At 35.5% G+C, this 19,723-nt stretch overlaps 1 protein-coding gene and 1 pseudogene across 1 annotated transcript in view; one reads left to right on the top strand and one right to left on the bottom strand.

Moving 5' to 3' along the window:
* The window catches only part of SLC35F1 (solute carrier family 35 member F1), a 170,176-nt gene that overhangs the window by 98,425 nt on the left and 52,028 nt on the right, over positions 1-19,723 (bottom strand). The window lies entirely within an intron of this gene.
* On the top strand, positions 17,000-17,118 carry LOC112474343 (annotated as a pseudogene).

Genomic DNA, 19,723 nt, shown 5'->3' with positions numbered 1-19,723 from the left:
GCACTGTTATGCTAGAAAATATACACCTCTAATACCAAAGCAAAACTTAGTGTTACCCTAACACATTGGAATATCATAGAAAGACAGAAATACCGTGGGCTCTAAGGTCCCTTCCAGTCCCTTAAAAATCTAGGCTTATCTGTGCTGCTTTCCTTTGGATACATGTGATAATTTTATCAGGCTTTGATTAGACATGGATCATTGCCTTTATTACTTAACCCTGGTTTGGTTCCTTCTACTCTTTGAGGAGTCCTAATACATCAGCAACCGGGTTCCTGGAGAGATCCTGGCAGGGGAGAGGGTAACTGTGGTTAAATACAGTGGTGGAGGAAAATACTGGGGTCAAACCCCCAGCAAAAGCATTGCCTCCTCCTATCTCCCCTTTATTCCTTCCTATTTTCCCTTTTGTCTCTCATTCTTTACTGCTTTATGACTAGTCTTGATAGTAATTTAAATCTCATTCCATTCATTTTATCATACTAGATAGTAAAGGATGCTCTTCAGAATGGATTCTAACTCAGGGACTGCAAACATATTTTGAAATTTATTCTGATAAGCTCACCTTAGGAAGCCCAAGTTGCCATGAAAATATTATAAAGCATTTGAGAAAACAAGCAATAAAGAAACAAACAAAACAAAAACAGTCGTCCTGGTGTCCATTCATTTGTGAGAAAAAATGAAAATCACTTCTCATTATAATGCCTGCTCTTACTGCCAAGCCCCAAATTCTTTCACCTGCACAGAAACAACATATGGTGGAATTCAGTAAATAGGGCAATTCTGTTACCTTTCACAAGCTACTGGGTGTTTAGACCCTTGTCCTAAACATCAGAAGGCCAAAAGAATAGGAAGAAGTACACGGGAGAGAAAAATATTGCAAAGGAAGTGGTACCAAGGTTGCAGCCATATCCAAGGAGACCAGAGTTCTGCCCAAGGCTTCCCAACATAGGTAAGATAAAAGAGAACAGCCAGGGGTTTTTCTAAACCATCACTAAAGAAGATGCCCAGAGAACCCTGGGGGTGAGAAATTAAAATTAATGCAGAAAAGAAAGAGGATCATATACAGCAAGCTTAAAGGCTTTGTTGCCACTCTAGTTCTTAAGGTCTAGTTCTTACTGACAACAGAAGGTTGTCAGAGGTATGGTTCCAGCATGGTATAAAAGAGATGTTGATGAGAAAGAGAAAGCAGTCTTAAGGGGCATATTTTATGAGGCGTTTAAAAGCCATAGCTACTATCACAAATTGAAGCAATTTATAAAAGCATATAATTTTTGGTGTGATTTGGGGGACCTGGCACTCACCTACACTGCTGGTGGGAGTGTGAATGGTACAACTTTTCTAGAAGCCAATTTGACACTATGCATCAAAAATCTTAAAATGTTAGTAATTCTCCATCCCTTCAATTACAAACTGTGCTCTTTGACCCAGTCATTGCATTTATCCTTAATTTATCCTTTATCCTTAATTTAATTTACACTTTATTTTATATTTAATTTATACTTATCCTTAATTTAAAAAGCAAAGAAAACGGGTTTCGTTGTCAGGATGTTGGCGGTACAATATATTATGTGAAAAGTCTGACATGACAATGGGTTGTAAAGAAAATTTTTGAAATGTTTTGAAGTTGACTAGGTGTCCTATCTAGCTATCACCATCATTATTTGTGTTTGAGTATGCTATTTGACAACTGTATACAAATTCACTCGTAGAAAACTGATACTAATGCAAATAATTACTGTCCAGAGAAATACAAATGTGTCTGATGGAATACAATTGATTATTTCCCTGTGGATAGTGATCAGTTTGACCAATTTTGCATCCATTTGTTAATTAATTTCAGCATTTTTTATGTGACTCTAAATGTGAGATAACGAAGTCTTTTTGAACTGGTTGTAATATCTTACTGGTTCCTCGCTAATGAGATAAAATCTTTGACATGTTCATTTTAAATTTGTATGGAAGTCATGATCTTATCCTCTTTATAAAATTTATCCTTGGATATGGTGATTGGTTAAATAAATTATGGTACATTTTTCGTATAATAAAATATACAAGTTCTGGTATGAAAATGTAAATATAAATGTATATATTTATGCGTGTATGTGTGTATGTATACATTTATTACATATAATATATATTATAAATGTGTGTGTATGTGTATATATATAGAGAGAGAGCGAGAGAGAGGAGAGAGAGATGGGGTTTAGGAAACATTATCTCAAATTATGGCACCTTGGTACATTGAATATTTTAAACTAAAGGATTTAGAGAAAATAGCAAAAGCAGGAAGATTTCTCTGAACTTCCCCTGCCAGTCTCCCTTGAAACAGGTCATAAGATTCTCACATGAGAGGTGACTCCCTTATACCTGGAAGAAGGGACCATCCTCCTCTCTAAAATGGAAGTACCCTGAGAAGAATCTGAATGAACAAGCCTTGCTAAGTTTTCCCCAGTTTACTACACTGTCTGTCAGTTTAATTTCCAGATCCAATCAGGGATGCAAAGAGGGTTAAGAAAAATTTTTTCCTCCCTACTTTATATACATATTATATATATGTATGTATATGTATTATATATGTATATATTATATACATAATTCATATTTCAGCTCTGGAATGATATACATTTAAGTAATAACAGATTATGTCTGGAAAACGGAAGTATAAGTATTTAATTCTTCTATATGCTTAAATGTATTTTCTCATTTTCTCTAAAATAAATTACATTTATACTAAGAAATGCATTTCTAAAACATGCAGTGGGGTAAGCAAGAACATTTTTATCTTGCACTAATTTATTTATTTTCAGATTTAAAAACTCAATCCCTCATATATGTCAGCTTAAGACAGTCTTGGTTTCTGCTCGTTGTCCCTACATGAATAACAAGCCTCCTTTGACTCTCAAAACTATCTGAGCTTGAAAGAAAAAAAACTGGTATTTTACTTCTGTGCTATAAGATCACAAGAGTTGAAACACAGCATGCTCAGTGCATGAAGTAAGCAATATAAAGAGAAACTAGAATATCTGTGAGCAATTTCATAATTCACCAATTCAAAATATGAACTTTCTCTAATGCAGAAAAATACATTTGCAAAAACAAAGGATGCTTGCCTTCAGATTCCACAAGTGCATTCCAAGCTGATTTAATTGTCCGAATGAATGGAGAAAATGATCACAGCATTTTCTTGCCATTACATTTACCACAGGGCTAAGAGTCCTCAAGTCAATTGAATATTTTAGGTAAACAGCATTCCAGTAGGAAACTGGATATAAGAATCGTTCTTTGTCTTTTTCTTTTTTCTTTTCTCTATACATTTTACATAACTGCAAACAACTTAAAGATTTTAGGACCAAGAGGCTTCAGATTTAAAGCAGCGTTTATCTTGTCTGTGAGTATATTAGAATGATGCCTTTACAAATCCTGGCCAGCCCCATTCTGAGGCTCTCCCAGCGGGGAACCAGCCGGTTCAGAAAGAGAGCTTTTCAGATGTAAAGTAGGACTCCCCCGCCCCGCCCCATCCGCACCCCCACCCCTTCTTCCCTCTGAAAGCAGACAACTTTAAAAATTCAACCCTGAATTGTTACAAGGGCATTTATAAGGACTGAGTACAGTTCGGGCTTCAGGCCATAGTCTTTATTCAGGCCAAAGCCCCAGAAGGCAGGAGATCGATTTTTATAAGCTCAGAGTTCTATATTTTCCTGAATCCTCTCTCACCGTATTAATATTATACTGGAATCTGATAGAAAAACTTACTTAATCTTAGACATAGTGGAGTTGGTCTGATCCTTTGTACTTTCTAAGCTAGGCGTGAGAAAATAACTTCATAATAAAGTAAAATCTCCTGCCATAAAGGCAGCACAAAAGCTCATTGAATTTTCTTAAAGAGAAAAATTCTAACGTTATTAATTTCTCATATCATTTAGTTTCCAGATATTTGGAGAGTCAAAGACATATCTTAGGTTATCTAATGAAAAAAAGGAAGGAAAGAGGGAAGGAAGGGAGGAAGGAAGGAGAGAAGGAGATGGGGGAGGAAAAGTAAAGAAAATAAGAAAGGAGCAAATAACTAGGCAAATAACTAGGCAATTAACTAGGCAAAATAAGGTATGCTGAAAACTTGTTTTTTACATCCTGCTGAGTTACTAATGCTCGGAACAGCTTAAGAGATTTCAACCAGAAGTATAGTTTTTCTTGCACTAATTTTCTTTGGCTGGACTTTGGTAAATGAAGACAGCTTGAAAGACAGTGGAAACACAACAAATATAAAAGGAATTTTCTGTGTATCAGAAGCGATGCCCCCAGAAGAGATTTAATCATTTTGTTTCAAGACCAGCTGGTGTCCACGGCAGCAGCTCTCCCTCTGAATCTGTTAGTCTGAAGTCAAGTTATAAGTAATACTGTAGCATTATTGCTTAAGTTAAGGATAGTTACACATAATGAAGCAATTAGATTCAGTATTAAATTCTTTGAGTGCTCAATGACTTGACAGACTGTGAATTAAATACATTATGTTGTGGCCCTAGAGGAACAGGGCAATAGGAATTTATGCGCTTATTTTTGAAGCAACTCTGTTTTTGGCAGGCGTAGGGGCCAGAGACGGCCTGTGTTATTGTCTTCCGGTGTAGAGTTGGCGAATAATTTATATGTCAGAAGGGGGAAGAGTTTCTCCCTTGCCTGTAACAAATACTATTTTTAACTCTCAGTTGAGAAAATTCTGTTTTCTGGCTCAGGCACCTTTTAGATTAGCATGCTTCCTAAAATTGAAATGACTCATTAGAATCTGTACTCTGAGTGGGCTGCAGACTCGGTTGGCACATCTCTCTTCAGAGAGCGTTTCATTTTGCAGCCTCTGGAGAAGTCCCTCCAGCCACCCACACACCAGATAACTAGGGGAAACCTGACTAAGAGGCTGTCAAGGAAAAAAACCCAAACAGAACAAAGTGTAAACTTCATTATCATTGAAGAAAGCCTTTCATGACCAAAAGGTGAAATAGTGCAGAAAAAATTCAACTTCCTATTGTTGTTTCCTCTTTCATTTTATATGCTCAGAGAACTGCTTTCATGAGTTGGTTACAGTTCTCAGGCTTTTTTTTTTTCCTTATATAGAGGGGAAGGGGTTTGGCATTCATTGGAACACTGCAACCTGAATTGTTACAAGGGCTTTTGTAAGGGCTGAGTCTCAGCAAAGGTGGGGAAGGAAGAAGAAAAGGAAACAAAAACATGTTCTTCATTTGACAGAAAAGCCATTTCAGCCTTGGCATTTCCATGAAGAAGAAAGAAGAGAGGTAACATTCATATGCCTGCCTTGTGCAGGGTGTTGGTACATAAATTATCTCGTTTAACAGATTTTGACTCAGTGACAGAGCATGGGCAGTGAACAAATCCCAACTTGAACACACAGGAGAAGATGAGAACTTTCAAAATGGTGTCTGGTTGAGATGAAAGGAAAGAGACAAGTAGGCACAAAAATGGGGTTGATATGCGAAAAAGGGGGGAAATATCTGAAGGGAAATGGGAGTCTATAAAAAAACATCTGCCCGTGTCTGCTTCAGAAGAGAGTCCAAAGCCCTGGGAAGCCAGCTTTGGTTCAAGTAGTCTAGAACACTGAACGTAAGCCCTCGGTGGTTCATCAGATAAGAAAATAAAGACCCTTTATTTGGGTCTTGGGGATGGATCATTTATGATCTCATTTAGAGAATGTGGGCTGCTGATCTGGTTCACCTTTCTATCCCTAGCATTTAGGGATAGAAACAGCTCAGTAAATAGTATTGAATTGGTGCCATGAATGGTTAAACAAAATACATATTTATTCTTGAAAACTGGGCAGACTCTTTCACAGTAAATTTAGTTACTACGAAATATCTGTATTGTCTTAGGAATAGTTATAAAAGAGAAAACTAGATAAGAAGAGGGAGAATAGACACAGTAACTTAGACTATAGAAATAAATGCTTTTGCAAAGCAGACTTGAGCACTGGGTGAGGTAAAGGAGGCTTAAGCAAAGTATACTTTGATGCCCTGGAACTGTGCTCCTGAAAACGTCCTGGATTTAAATAAAAGGGGTTTGGGGCCCTTTTCTGTGCTGAGCTTGAGGGTATTATGGGATAAGAACTCTTCTTTCTCTTCTCCTAAAGATCACATTCTAATTGGGGAGACTGATAGTAAATATTCATTAAAAGTAACTCCAGATACATCCGGGGTAAATGGTGGTGGTGGTGGCAGGGTGTGAGTGTGCAGAGAAGGCAACGCTGGCTCTTACATCTTCTGGCTCTGTCATCCATGTGACATTCTCTGTGTTATGGTCTCTAGCTTGAGACTGCTGAGGATAAAACTTATGCTGCTTGATTTGTACATCGCAGAAAGTGGAGAAATAAAGTTGTCATGTGAACACAACGAATCCTTTTTAGGTGGATAGAACAAAGCAGAGCTTAATAAAAAATAATATGCTGTGGGTATTACATCTTCTGGCTCTGTCATCCATGTGACATTCTCTGTGTTATGGTCTCTAGCTTGAGACTGCTGAGGATAAAACTTATGCTGCTTGATTTGTACATCGCAGAAAGTGGAGAAATAAAGTTGTCATGTGAACACAACGAATCCTTTTTAGGTGGATAGAACAAAGCAGAGCTTAATAAAAAATAATATGCTGTGGGTATTTTTTTCTTTTTTTTTTTTGGCTGGGGGTGGGGGGTATTTGAATTTATTCATCCTAGATATATGTATTTAGTCCTAATATATGCCAGACACAGTGTCTGTTGGAATGAACAAGAGATACCCAATCGCTGACATTACAGAATTTAAAATGTACAAGCTTAGACCAGGGCTCGGAAACTAAGTGCCTACAGGATGAGTAGTGGATAGAGACTATGGCCAACTAAAGGGTATCTGTCTTATCTTGCAGGGCAAGCCACAGCTCACTTCCTGGATCGTTGCCATCTATCAGCCAAGCACCCTCTATTGCCAGGTATGATTTTCAACAGAAGCTAAAAATCCATATTTTTATGTGAAATGTTCTGACTTTTTAAGTGTTTCCAATAAATTCAAATTTTAATAAACATTAAAATTTGTGTGGACCAAACACAGCACCATCTACAGTCCTTATCTGGCCTACAGTCTGTCAGTTTATCACTTCTATGTTAAAGAATTCTAACAAATCACTATGACAAAAAGAATAATCAGGGTACTACCCAAAGCTATAAAGGGGGCCCCTACACTAGTCAAAGAATGCTTCCCTGAGGCATCTACATTGAAGTGGAAATGAGAACTGGTTACCTTATTTGATTTTCATTTCCTGTTGACTTTTGTGGCTACATACTGTTTTGAGATTCCTTCTGCTCTCCCTGTATTTTTCCTTATTCCTTCCATTTATTCAAACTGGTCATCGACTTTCTGTTTTATTGCCACAGGGGAAATGTGGCAGCAGAATCAGCTTGCAAATCTTTCTTGCTTTTATTTCCCCAAAGCATAAAACCTTAGGAGTAATTTGCAGAAGAGGTAAAAGGAAGAAGAATTTTGCAGTATATGCAATCTTGGATAACCAAAAAACAAAGTAGAACTTATTTACTGACTCCAGGAAGAAAGACATGCCTCCCAGACTGGAAAGAGTTACGAAAAGGAAAGAAGAAACAATAATGGGTTTCAGAGTAATGAGCATCCCGGCTCTGCCTCTTGCTAATGCTGTCATCAGTGTATCTAGGCCGAAAGGTCTGCAGGAAGCCTAAAGAATTCAGCTGTTCCCCAAGCATGCCATGAAGAGCCAGCAAGAGCTGCTGGACAAGAAGGGGCCATGCAGACAGGACAACAGGTAATTCAGTGGAAACCACATCTCCTGGTGACCCATGACCATGACCACAGAACCTTTGCCTCATCCCTGATATCAGAAAAGATCTTGAAACCACAGCATAGCACTAAGGGGAGGAGAGAGCCACAAATACAACGAAGGTGAGGTTTTCTTCCTCCTCATCGGTGGTAGCTAAAGTTAAAATAGATTTGGTCACAAAATAGAAGGATATGTTATTTCCTCCAAATCTGAGGATGTGGCTTGAAATTCAAACCCACTACTGTTTTTAGTTATATATATCACATACTAAAATATCGATGTTTCCATATAAATAAATTCCTTTGGAGCGCTTTTTTTTAAATACAAGTATGGCACATATTTTTCTTTTTTGCCACCAATTCTAGGTCCTGACGCTAAAAGATTCCACAGACAGTTCCTGCTGCACCCCTCCCTAGAAATTCAGGTGGAGGATACTCTTGTCCTTTGGAGGACTAGTAGTGAGAATTGGGAAGAGTAGAGTTGGGGCATATGTTGCCCACTCAGAGCACAGTCTCTGAGTGCTGGTAAGATGCTTCACTCAGTATGTTATTCCCTTTTAACAGCGTAGCTGGGAGTGAGTCCATGCTGTGGTGAAGCCTGGGAACCCCTTGGACTGGAATTCTAGAAAACCTGATCCATGTATGGTAGAGCCAGGTAGCCCATCAACTAGAAACAGAGTCATGCTCTTAATAATTATTCCAAGACATGGGCATAATTCACACTATTGTAGGCTAACAGGGATGTATGGTTATCTTACCCTCACTTGGCGTGATCTTCTCATGGTATATGTTACATTGTGACTTGTTGTCTGTGTCTGGTCAGGAAACATCATATCCTAGAAAATTGCTAGAAATTGCTGTTTTCTAAATCACCCAGAGGGATCTGAATCAAAAACCAGGGTGAGGTGTGGTGGTCCACTAGCAATTCCACAAACGTCTTTGCTGAAAGATCCACTGTTCCAAGAAAGGTGGAGAGAGAAACAAATTGCTCTCTGCTTTCTGATACTGAAAAATTAGGGAAAAGAACAAAAGCTCAAAGAATAGAGAATATTTTTACCTTTTGCTTGTAAGAAGAAATTCAAATGAACGATTAAACAATACAAAAGAAAAGAAACAGTAGAAGATTATGACCAGAATATGGATTTACAGTGATTTGTAAAATGTTTTTGCTAATGTTCAATTAAATGCAGAGTCAGTTGTAGACCTTGAGCCAACTGACCCTTTCCAGGAAGGCATCGCTAGTTGGCTTGGCTTTTCTTGAATTAATTAGTTTGGGATTCTCGGTAATGAGAACTAATTGGGAAACACACGTTTTGGGTTCTATTTTATCAAATAGATCCACACTAGCTCTCTTTTTTGAAATGAGCGTTCACTGATGGACACTGTTGAGTGCTGAGCTCTATCTCAGTGTTGTCATTTCATGGGATCTATCCAATTTTTCTCTAAAAAGCAATCTCTTCTTCCATGGATGTCTTAGCACCAAGAAAAATTTTGTTCTGACATTTTCACCCTCTGTCATCAATAATGGCTCTCAGCTATCCAGGTGGAATTCACCTCTGACCTTAACTTCAGAGAGTGGAATTTTAGCTTAAATTGTGGCCATAAAATACACATACACATGCCATCCAATAATTTGCTTTCTGTCATGGGTTTCAAAGCCACCTCTCAAGCTTCAGAAAATAAAGATCCTCACTGCTGGTGGTATTTCAAGACATCTGGACTGCAACAATCTGAGCCATGTAGTTTTTCTTACTTAGAAGTAGATTTTGAGAGAGATGTTTAAAGTTTTCGAGTCAGACCAAAGAAAAATCTTTCCAGGGTGAGCATTTCAAAAACAAAACAAAACAACACACAAAAACAAACAAACGATAATTAGTTATGCACTTAAAAGAATCATGAAGATCACCTAAATTTTACTATAATGGTCTTAAAGGATTAAATTTGGTCACGAAAAAGTACCATCAAGGTTATTTTACATTATAGTGTTTTGATAAGTCTATAAAAGTATAATTATGTTACAAATGTTTTCGTGCATAGTGAGTATTATATATGAGAATGACAGTGTCATTTCACAACAATGAATAATATAGAACATCCATATCTATTTATCTCCTAGTTGTTTTCAAATTGCTTTTGTTTATTAATGCCTTGAGTTTATTAATGCCTTGGGTTTATTCTATACTTTATTGAATTTCTTAAGTCCAGAGAAAGAATAAGGAAGAAGATAATAATGGACAAATGAATAAAATAATGAAATAGAAACCCAGGCATATAGAAAGTATCATCCAAGTCAAAAGTTGTTTCCTTAGAAAAATAAAATTAGCAAACATACTTTATAGTATTTCTTAATCTATCGATTATTGAGTTGCCTTAAAAATCTCCCACTTCCATATATCAATTTTTATTTTCTCTATTTTGAATCTATATTACTAGGTATTTACAAGTTTAAGATTATTTAACATTTTTAAAACTAAACCTCTAATTAGTAGGTAAATAAATATGATCTAAGAAGAGAGAATAGGAAATAAAGTACATCCTTTGAAATTCCCTTAGTAAGCCTGCTCATCACTAGGTAATACTTCTGTCAAAGTTTTTATCAAATAGATCCACACTAGCTCTCTTTTTGTTTGGTGTTTTTGTAGTTTACCTTTTTCTATTCTTCTACATTCAATCTTTAAAAAAAATCTTTCCATTTTTATATGCATCTTTTGTAAAAACCATACAGCTAGAATTCTAAAAAATTCATTCTAATGACTGAATTTTTGAAGTGGAAAGATTTGTGCATTTTCATAGATTGTGATTTCTGATGTATTTCTACTCATTTTTTTGCCAATGTTTTTGGACTTTTAATTTGGCTTATGTATTGTTTCTTCTCCCTGCTGCACTTCTGTCTTTTGAATTTATTGAATTTAGCTCTCTCATTTCATTGTCTTCCCTCCAATAGGTTTTAAATTATGTGTCCTATTTCTATTCTTTTAGTGGTTTCTTAAGAAATGTAATATTCCAATGTTTAAAGCTAATTTTGCCTTCTTCCACATCAGTGCAAGAACCATGGAACATTTAATCCCAATCATCACTGCCTGACTTAAATGCTAGCGTAGCTTGTGGTTTTAATTTCCAATTAAACATTATCATTATGTTTTACATAGTTCATATTTGCCTTTATGTTTACCATTTTCTTTATTTCCTATTTTCTCTTCTTAGATCATATTTATTTTCCTGAAGTACATCCTTTGAAGTTCCCTTACTGAAGATCTGTTAGTAGTAAGCTCTATTTTTACCTGTGAGAAAATATCTTTAGTATACCCTCTTTTTTAAAGGATAATTTTATTATATATATAACTGTAGGTTTTATTTTCTCAGTTGAAAGGTATTATTATACTATTTTCTAGATATTGTCATTCATCTAATTGTTATTCTTTTGTGGCTCATGCTTATCTCCTCTTGTGTTTAAGATCTCTTTGGTGTCTTTCAGTTATATCATGATATGGTTTTATTTTTATTATTTTGCTTTTTATTCACAAGACTTTTAGAATCTAGAGCTTTGAGTCTTTCATTCAACAAATTCTGGAAAATTTGTTGTCATTATCTGTTTAGTATCTCTCTTCCTTTCTTGTCATAATCTCCCTCCAGAATCAGAGTTCATGTGGCATGTTCTCACTCTACTCTCCATGTCAGTAACATCTGTTTCATATTTTTATTTTTATCTTTTGTTCTGTATCCTGAATAAAATTTTAAGAACTTTCAATTCACAAATTCTCTCTAGATTGAAACAGAATCTGTTGTTTAACTTCTACATTGAATTTCTAATTTCAATTATTATGTTTTTCATTTCTAGAAATCCTATTTGATTTTTTTTACATCTACCTGATCAGTTTCTGATAGTCTCCTTCTCCTTTGTCATATAATGAAAACCTTCTTTTATTTCTTTAAATGTATTAAACACATTTACTTAAAATTTTTTATTTGGAAATTCCAATATCTATTATCTTTATGGGTCAGTTTCTATAGTTTATTGTTATGCTGGCACTTATGGTGGTTTGTTTCCTTGGTTTGTTTAACATTAAAAAAATGATTAGCCCATATCCCTTGGAACTTTATTTGTGGGGATTTTGAAAGTATATTTCTGTAGTGAATCTGTAATTGTTTATGGAAGCCACCTAGATAAACTGTTAATCTGAGACTAGTTAAAATTAAATTTTAGCCTCACTGTTTTTGAATTAATACAGATAATGTAATTTCTGGCCTCAAATATGTATGCATGTGGGCTTGTGGTCAGACATTCTGAGGGGAGTACTTATTTCTACTGATTCTGCTCTAACCAGATCAAAGCTTAGACAGGCATATATCTCTACCTCTTCTTTTTATGGGACAGATTTCATTGTAGTTCATCCACTGAGAGGGTTTCCCTTTGGCAATCCTGAATTTATTCTGGTCTCTAGTCCTATAGTCCATACTTATGTTCCAGGCTTTTACTTCTAAATACCTTACTGCTGACCTGTTAAAACCATTATTCTAAAACCAAACTCTAAGCCACCAGGATCAGCTCTTAGATGCCTGAAGGTAAACCAGCACCAGTATGAGTATGTCCATCCAGATGAGCTTCTGGCCTGTAGCTCATGTCTGGCCTCCACAAATTCCCATAAGTTTCCTATAAAGTCAGTTATGTTTTTTTAAAAAAAACAAAAGCCTTTAAAAAATATTTTATCCCATAATCTTACAGGTACTATAGTGGATAAGGTTTCTCAGAACATATAGCCTATATCATGTTTATAAACCAAAAAATTAGAAATCCTAATGTGATTATTTTCAAAAGTACTCATTGTCTAGATTCTAGTAACATAAAGTGATATTGGAGGCTCACCTTGACAAAATACACTAAATACAGAATAAAAAGTATAGGACTAATTTATTTATAGGATATAGAATTCTCGAAATTAACCCATCCAACTATTTTAATATTAAAACTACCTCCTCAGCCCCTACGAAGGCTAGAAAGAAAGGCTCTGGATAGGGTCCTGACCATCTAATCTATGTTTACAAGAGAAGCAGAATCATGCCCCCGTCCTAAAAACCTCTAAGATAAACCTGGTTCCAGCCAGTTTCTCCTTAGTTCCCAGGTATGAAAAAAGTATACATGAATTTAACCAAGAAGGAAAATTACTTTAATCTCTGTCTAGAAAAGAGATGAATGCATTCAGTCACGTATAGTTGTATTAAATAGTTTATTAATTTTTTTTTTATTATGGACATAGCTTTTTTATTATGGCTCCCAACAAAAAATATTCTTAAGGATAATGTTCAAAACTGTTTTGTTATTATCTAAGTTTAGTTTTAAGAGAGTGAGACTGCAGAATCACCATGGGTGAATCTGATTATGTGTCAATCACAGACATGGGTTTTTAGAGCACAAATCTACTTACAGAGGTACTGAAAAATCCTGGAAACAAGATAAGGGAATTATCTTTGGGATAAATCTTATATCTATCTTGTGATTGTCTGTCAGTCTCCTCTAGCTGATGATGTAAGGATAGGGTCTTTGCCGAGGCCCAGAGTAGGGAATTTTCTTTATATATATGGTATAGTGCAATGAAAAAGACATCTGGTTTTTCATCATATGATTCTCCTTGAACTACTTGTGATTCCTCCTTTAAAAGCTGATGACAGGTAAAAGGTATCATGAGAAAGATAAAATACGCTAAAAATCACTTTTAATGTAAGAAAAAAAACCCACTAAAAATAAATTCTTGTATACAAGATGGTGAGCTGAATTGAATACAAAAGTAAAAGGACATGACAACTTTTTAAAAAGTAGTTGTAGAAACACAAGGACCGAAGGTTAACCTGTCTTCCATACATGGGCAAACAACTGCGCCCTACACACATGGTGCGCTGACAAGAGAGGTATGGAGAAGGAAGCGAGGAGGAACATACCTGGTGAAGCATGAGTGAAGGTAAGGGGACAAAAGAGGGCATCCTTCACAGAAGGGTCAAAAATCAAATCACCAAGTCCTAGGAGGTGCTGATATTTAGTAGTGTAGATGTCCAAGGGATCTGAACAGAAGGGACAGGGAGCAATGATGGGGATCCGATTAGCTGTGGTTTTCAGCTCTGGGGAATGTTGAGTTGCAAGGTTAGTAAAGTTACTGTTGCAGAACATCCATATCTTACAAATATGAGCATAAGGTAATTCGACATCCACATACCCCAGCACTTTGACAAGAGGATGTTTAACAGTGTCAGACAGGAAGCAAAGAAGTAAAGGGGAATGGGGAATGGCTTTATAGGCAGCACTTAACCTAGATGTTTTCTTCCTGTCAAAGCCCAGGGTGATCTACGTACCTACTGACCCTTCACACAGAGGCAATCAAAAGTCATTCCTAAGCCAGCAGAGACCACTTTCCAGAGTTCACGGTAGATTCCAAAGGGACTTGAAATTTACAGTAGCAAATTAAAAAGATCACTACTTAGAACAGTGGAACTACAATTGGGAAAGATTCTGCTGAAAGTATGAATATAAATTATTTAAAAAAAAAACACTAAGAATTTTCTGCAAATTGTAACTCATTTGTCACAGATTAATGAGGACTTGGGGGACAATAAAAAAGAGATCAGACCAGACTAGAACGGAGATCATTCCCAGTACAAGGTCTGGCATTTTAAACTCAAGAGGAAAATTCTTACAGAAATTCAATCCATCCTTTTCATTCTGTGTTTTCATGATGAAATATACAACTATTCCACACTCTAACTGTAAGGAACATGTGAGGGCTTATCCTTTTTACTTTCTTAACTATGTCAGTAAGTTTTGATTTAATAGAAGAAATACGACGAAATCAAATTTGTCTAAGATAGCACGGGGATAGAGAGGCTTGCTCAGAAAAGATGACTTCTGTCTGTTATACTATTTTTAACAGTATCTAATTTAGACTTTCACATTTTTAGTGTGGAGAGATCAAAGAGAGTCTGGAGGTATGCAGTGAAATCTATAATAGGCATAGAAAATAGGACCTACAAAGAAAGCTGTAAAATGTATGCAAAAGTCCTTAGTCAAAAATGGAAAGGTTTTGGTGATTTAATATGACTTACAGTGACCAAAAGATAATTAGAAAGAAGTGAGTTTATGTATAATACAGTGGAAGAAATTCTGTTCAGGTATCAGAAAAAATAAATAGTTAAAAGTTATGGAATTAGCTATTTGGGAAAATGCTTTTCTACAATAAGGACATAGGAATATGTAAGAAAATCAATTATTTTTTCATTTGGGATAAGTTAGGTACAAAGAGTTGTGAGTGCAAACAAATCATGTGTAAGTTTAAATTTTAATAAGAATGTAATACTTAGAAAGAGGAAAGTGATCCTCTTCTTCCAACTCTGAACAGCAGAGAAGTGAGCACTTCTCTTTCAAGGATTAAAGGACTAAACGGAAGATGTGGAGAGAAGAGTGACCGTAATGAAGCAAGGAGAACTTTTGAGGGACTGGAGGGATTCAGCCTAGAAGAGAACAGTGTGCATGATGTTTGTTTCTAAATATTTCAATGACTATCTCGTAAAGAGGAATATAATATTTGGTGTCCTTCCCCTGCCCAAATAGATTTAGGATACTGAATGTCTACAAAAAAGAAACATATTTTTTTCCTCCCTCTAATAAGTCTCATTATAAACAAGCGAAGTTATTTTCCTTCTTGGCTCTGCCTAAAATTAAATGAGCTAATCTTGAACCATGTAGGGGCTACAGATATTTTCTTAAGCGGAGCTTAAGTTTGTGGTCAAAATAAGCCATTTCTTTTAACCTTCAGGCATGACTTCTCATCTTCTGCCATGAGATGCTGTTGTGAATACATACTGAAAAATGGTAATTTTTAAAATTGCCAGCCATATTTGCTGGTAATATATAGGTGTATGCCTATGACAATGGTGGTGCTCATGAAGGTGAGACTACTTCATAACTAAATTTGAATACATCTGAATAATGACATGTAGAGTTATAGAATATCAGATACACTTGGTAGCAGGAAACTATAAAACTTTTTGCTTTCTTTTACAACCCAAATAATTATCTTGTGTCATTATATTAAATTGATTAGAAAATTTTGCTCTTTCCAGTGGTTTTCTTTGAGTTAGAAAGAAATAGAATATCCTGAATTTGCACATTTAAAGTATTGAATTTCATATTTTTATTGCCAAAGAGGATCTGCCATAACAGAGATGGGTTGACAAGGGTTCTCTACAACTTTTCAAATCTCAAGTCTGAGAAACACGATCAAAGAAAGTGGGCCATGTCCAACTACTCAATGGAGCTTGTCTCTAATTTCTAATTTGCAATTTGAGTCTGTAAGAGGTAAAAAATGAGGGCTTTGATTTTGCTTTCTATACTTTTTATTAATTTAATCTTTTCTACAAGTCATTCATTATATTTATAATAAAAACAAATTGTGAAAATTAAACATTTAAATGCTGGCATTGCTGAAGACATATGCCAATCTATACACAACAAATACAATAAGTTATAGGCAGGGCTGACTAGTGGGAAGCAATCTTCCCATTTACATGGGTTTGGTTCATATCTTAAATCTTTATCTTACTAGCTATATGCCTTTTATTTGCCTTCATATTTAAAGGATACTTTTACTGTTTATAGACTTATATGATGATGGGTACTTTTTAATTTTTCTTACAGCACTTTAAAAATGTTACATTGTTTCAAGAGAGGTTTTTTCCCCTTTGTGTAATGTATCTTCCTTCTTTTGCTGTTTTCAAAATTTTCTCCTTGTCTTTGGTTTTTAACAGTTTGACTATAATACACCAGGTATAGTTTTCTTTGCATTTATTCTGCTTGGTATATTCTGAGCTATTTGGATTTTTATAATGTCTTTTAACAAATTTGAAAAGTTCTTGGCTATTATCTCTTCAAATATTTTATTCTACCCCATTGTCTCTCTCCTTGTGATTCTGGAAGTTAAATTACATGCCTGTTGAATCACTTCAGAATATTGTCCCAGATATTCTATTCTGTCTTCCTTCTTTTTTCACTCATTTTTTTTCATTTCAATTGGATACTGTAATGACCTATCTTCAAATTCAAAGATTCTTTCCTCTGCTGAATCTTACATGTTTTATTTCTGATATAGTGATTTTTTTTTTTCTAACATCCCATTTGACTATTTTAAAAATAGTTTCCTGGTGTCTACAGCCATGCGACCCTGAACAAGCCCGACCTTATCTGATCTCAGAAGCTAAGCAGGGTCGGGCCTGGTTAGTACTTGGATGGGAGACCACCTAGGAAGACCAGCTGCTGTAGACATAAAAAAATAAAAAAAATAAGGGATTGTAAGCTGACAATGTCCTTGCAATCTGTGAGGTCAACCAAGGGTTGCCTTGCTTAATACATAAATAAATAAATAAAAATAGTTTCCTGGTCTCTGGTGAAATTCCCCATTTCTTCATGAATGTTGTTGACCTCTTGCACTAGAACTTAAAATTATCATAGTTATTATTAAGTTCTTGTTTGATAATTTTAACATTAATGGCATCACCTGGTCTGCTTCTATTGATTATTTTCTCTCTTAATCATGTGTCACATTTTCTTGCTTCTTCACTTGTTTAGTAGATTTTTATTATATCTGAATATTTTATACAAAATAACAGTAGAGACTGAACTAAATAATATTTACATTGAAAAATAGAATGTCCTTTTTTCTATGCCAGCCTGCTTGGTTGGGTTACTGAGTCAATCTAACCAGCAGAACTGGGCTTCCTGCACTTTTAGTGTGACTTAATTCACTACTGACTTCAAATATTTTGAAAGTGGGATCAGTACCTACCCTTCTCCAGATATGAGAACTGCCGAGGTTCTGGAGATCTCTTTGCACTTCATAATCACGCTACCCACTTTCTAAACCACTAAAAATATATATTTGCTTTATAGCTCCGCTGACTACTGTTTGGGTTGCTGAGGGAATTCTCTTTGTTCTTTACTAGGCTTTTTGCACCTATAGAAATGTCTCTCTGCTTGGAACGTCTCAGAAAGATTTCCCTCATCTCTCTTGCCATGCCTCCAATCCTTGGCAAGCTGAAAGTCTAGAGTGCCTCAAGTTCATTTCTCTCAGATCTCTTATACTGTTCCCCTCAACCTTCGAAGGATGGCTTTCATGCACTTGGGGAGGCTCCGAACACTTTAGGTAGATTCTCTTTTAGCTCTTCTGTTCTACCTCTTAGTCTTTAGTATACTATATGCCTAGCACCAAGCAAAGAGCCATGGAACATAGTTTGCAGGTGTGTCTAGACCTGATCTGTGGCTGGAGTCCTTCAGAATTATAATCTGTCACACCAAATGATATGTGGACATTAAAACTTAAGGATTTTTGCTGCTTTTTTTCTTACATCTCTCTTTGTGGATTCTTTCTCGTGTCATTCTGCAAAGGATGAAAGAAGCTGTGAATCTTTCTTCTCTCACAAAGAGAATTTTCTGGGTTTCATATATTTAGATTTCTTTTCTTCCATAGCTTTATGGTAGGCCCAGAAAAACTATGATTTTATGTTTCTGTTGCTAGAGTGAGAATGATGGTCTTTCGTGACTACTATATCCTAAACAGAAGCCACTACGTAATTTTTGATAAATTAATTAATCTCTATGAGCCTCAGTTTCTTTATCTATAAAATGACCTATATAATAGTTTTAAGTTTAAAGATGATGTAGCTGTATTATATATTCTCATTTTCTTTCTCTTTCTTCCTTGGGAGGCACTAGAAACAGTATATAGTGTGATTATAAAAAGCAAACAAACTCATTGTGCAGTATTTCTTTCTCTTCATTGTGCTCTTCTTTTTGTCAATGATAATCCAAGTTCAATGAACTGACTTTTCTCCTGTTGCTTCAGAAAATCTTACTCATCTTGAAATAGACTAATTTTATTCAGTGCTATATTTTAAGTAAATTAATAGTTGACCCTAAAAAGCCCACATTGAATTAAATATGGTCTCTCAAATATCAAATAGATTAACATTTGAATGACACCATCTCTGAGCACATAAAATATGTTAAAAAACAATTTTTATTTTATAGTCAGCCTGTTTTTATCAGCCAGGAAACCAGAGACATTAACTTGATCTGATATTAAGGAGGGAATATAACCATAACAGAGACCGTCTTTGAACACGATTTTACTGTCATGATTCCCACACCAGTCATCTAAATCGCATTGTTAATTTACACTGATTTGAGATTCCTGGAACCTACTTTCATGTCACATTCATTACTTTTTGAAGAACAGATAACATCTACAGTACACTAAACTAACTTCATTTTTTGGATTAAGTATTAATTTAAAATGCCACAAGAGGAACAATAACTATATGTAAATGACACTGAGATATAGAAATAGGCAGGATATATTTGGCTGACAGGTATAATTCTGCACTGATACTGGCTAGAATTTTTCTATTTCTCTCCAATCCATTCTTCCCAGGCACATCTATACCAGTATGCCTTCCCTGGAATCCAAAATTTAGATGTTTAAATGTTGGAAAATGCCCAAAGGTTATCCCTCACACTCTGTTTTCTAAGCAAAAAGAATCCTTTTTTTTTTCTTTTGAATGAGGAGATTCTGATTAAGCCTTAGCTAAAGTGACTCAAGTGCTTTGGTATACATGATGCCCTAAAGGATTATTACTGATGTCATTTATGTGATCACAAGCTGTGTTTACATCAGTAAAGAAAGCTAGGCTTGTGTAGTATTAATAGCCCTACTAATTACACTACTATAAAAGGTTTATGGATGAGATAAATTTCAATATTATTATTCTAATGCTCTGGCAGTGGCATTCTTCCAGGAGAAGGTATCACAGGGCTCATTTGTTTTCCCCTATTTTCACTCATTCAGGAAGAGATAAAAACAAGAGACTGAGTG

This window comes from Pteropus alecto, unplaced genomic scaffold, assembly GCF_000325575.1.
Source record: "Pteropus alecto unplaced genomic scaffold, ASM32557v1 scaffold79, whole genome shotgun sequence".
NCBI lineage: Eukaryota > Metazoa > Chordata > Mammalia > Chiroptera > Pteropodidae > Pteropus > Pteropus alecto.
This window is presented reverse-complemented; position numbering and strand designations above follow the sequence as displayed.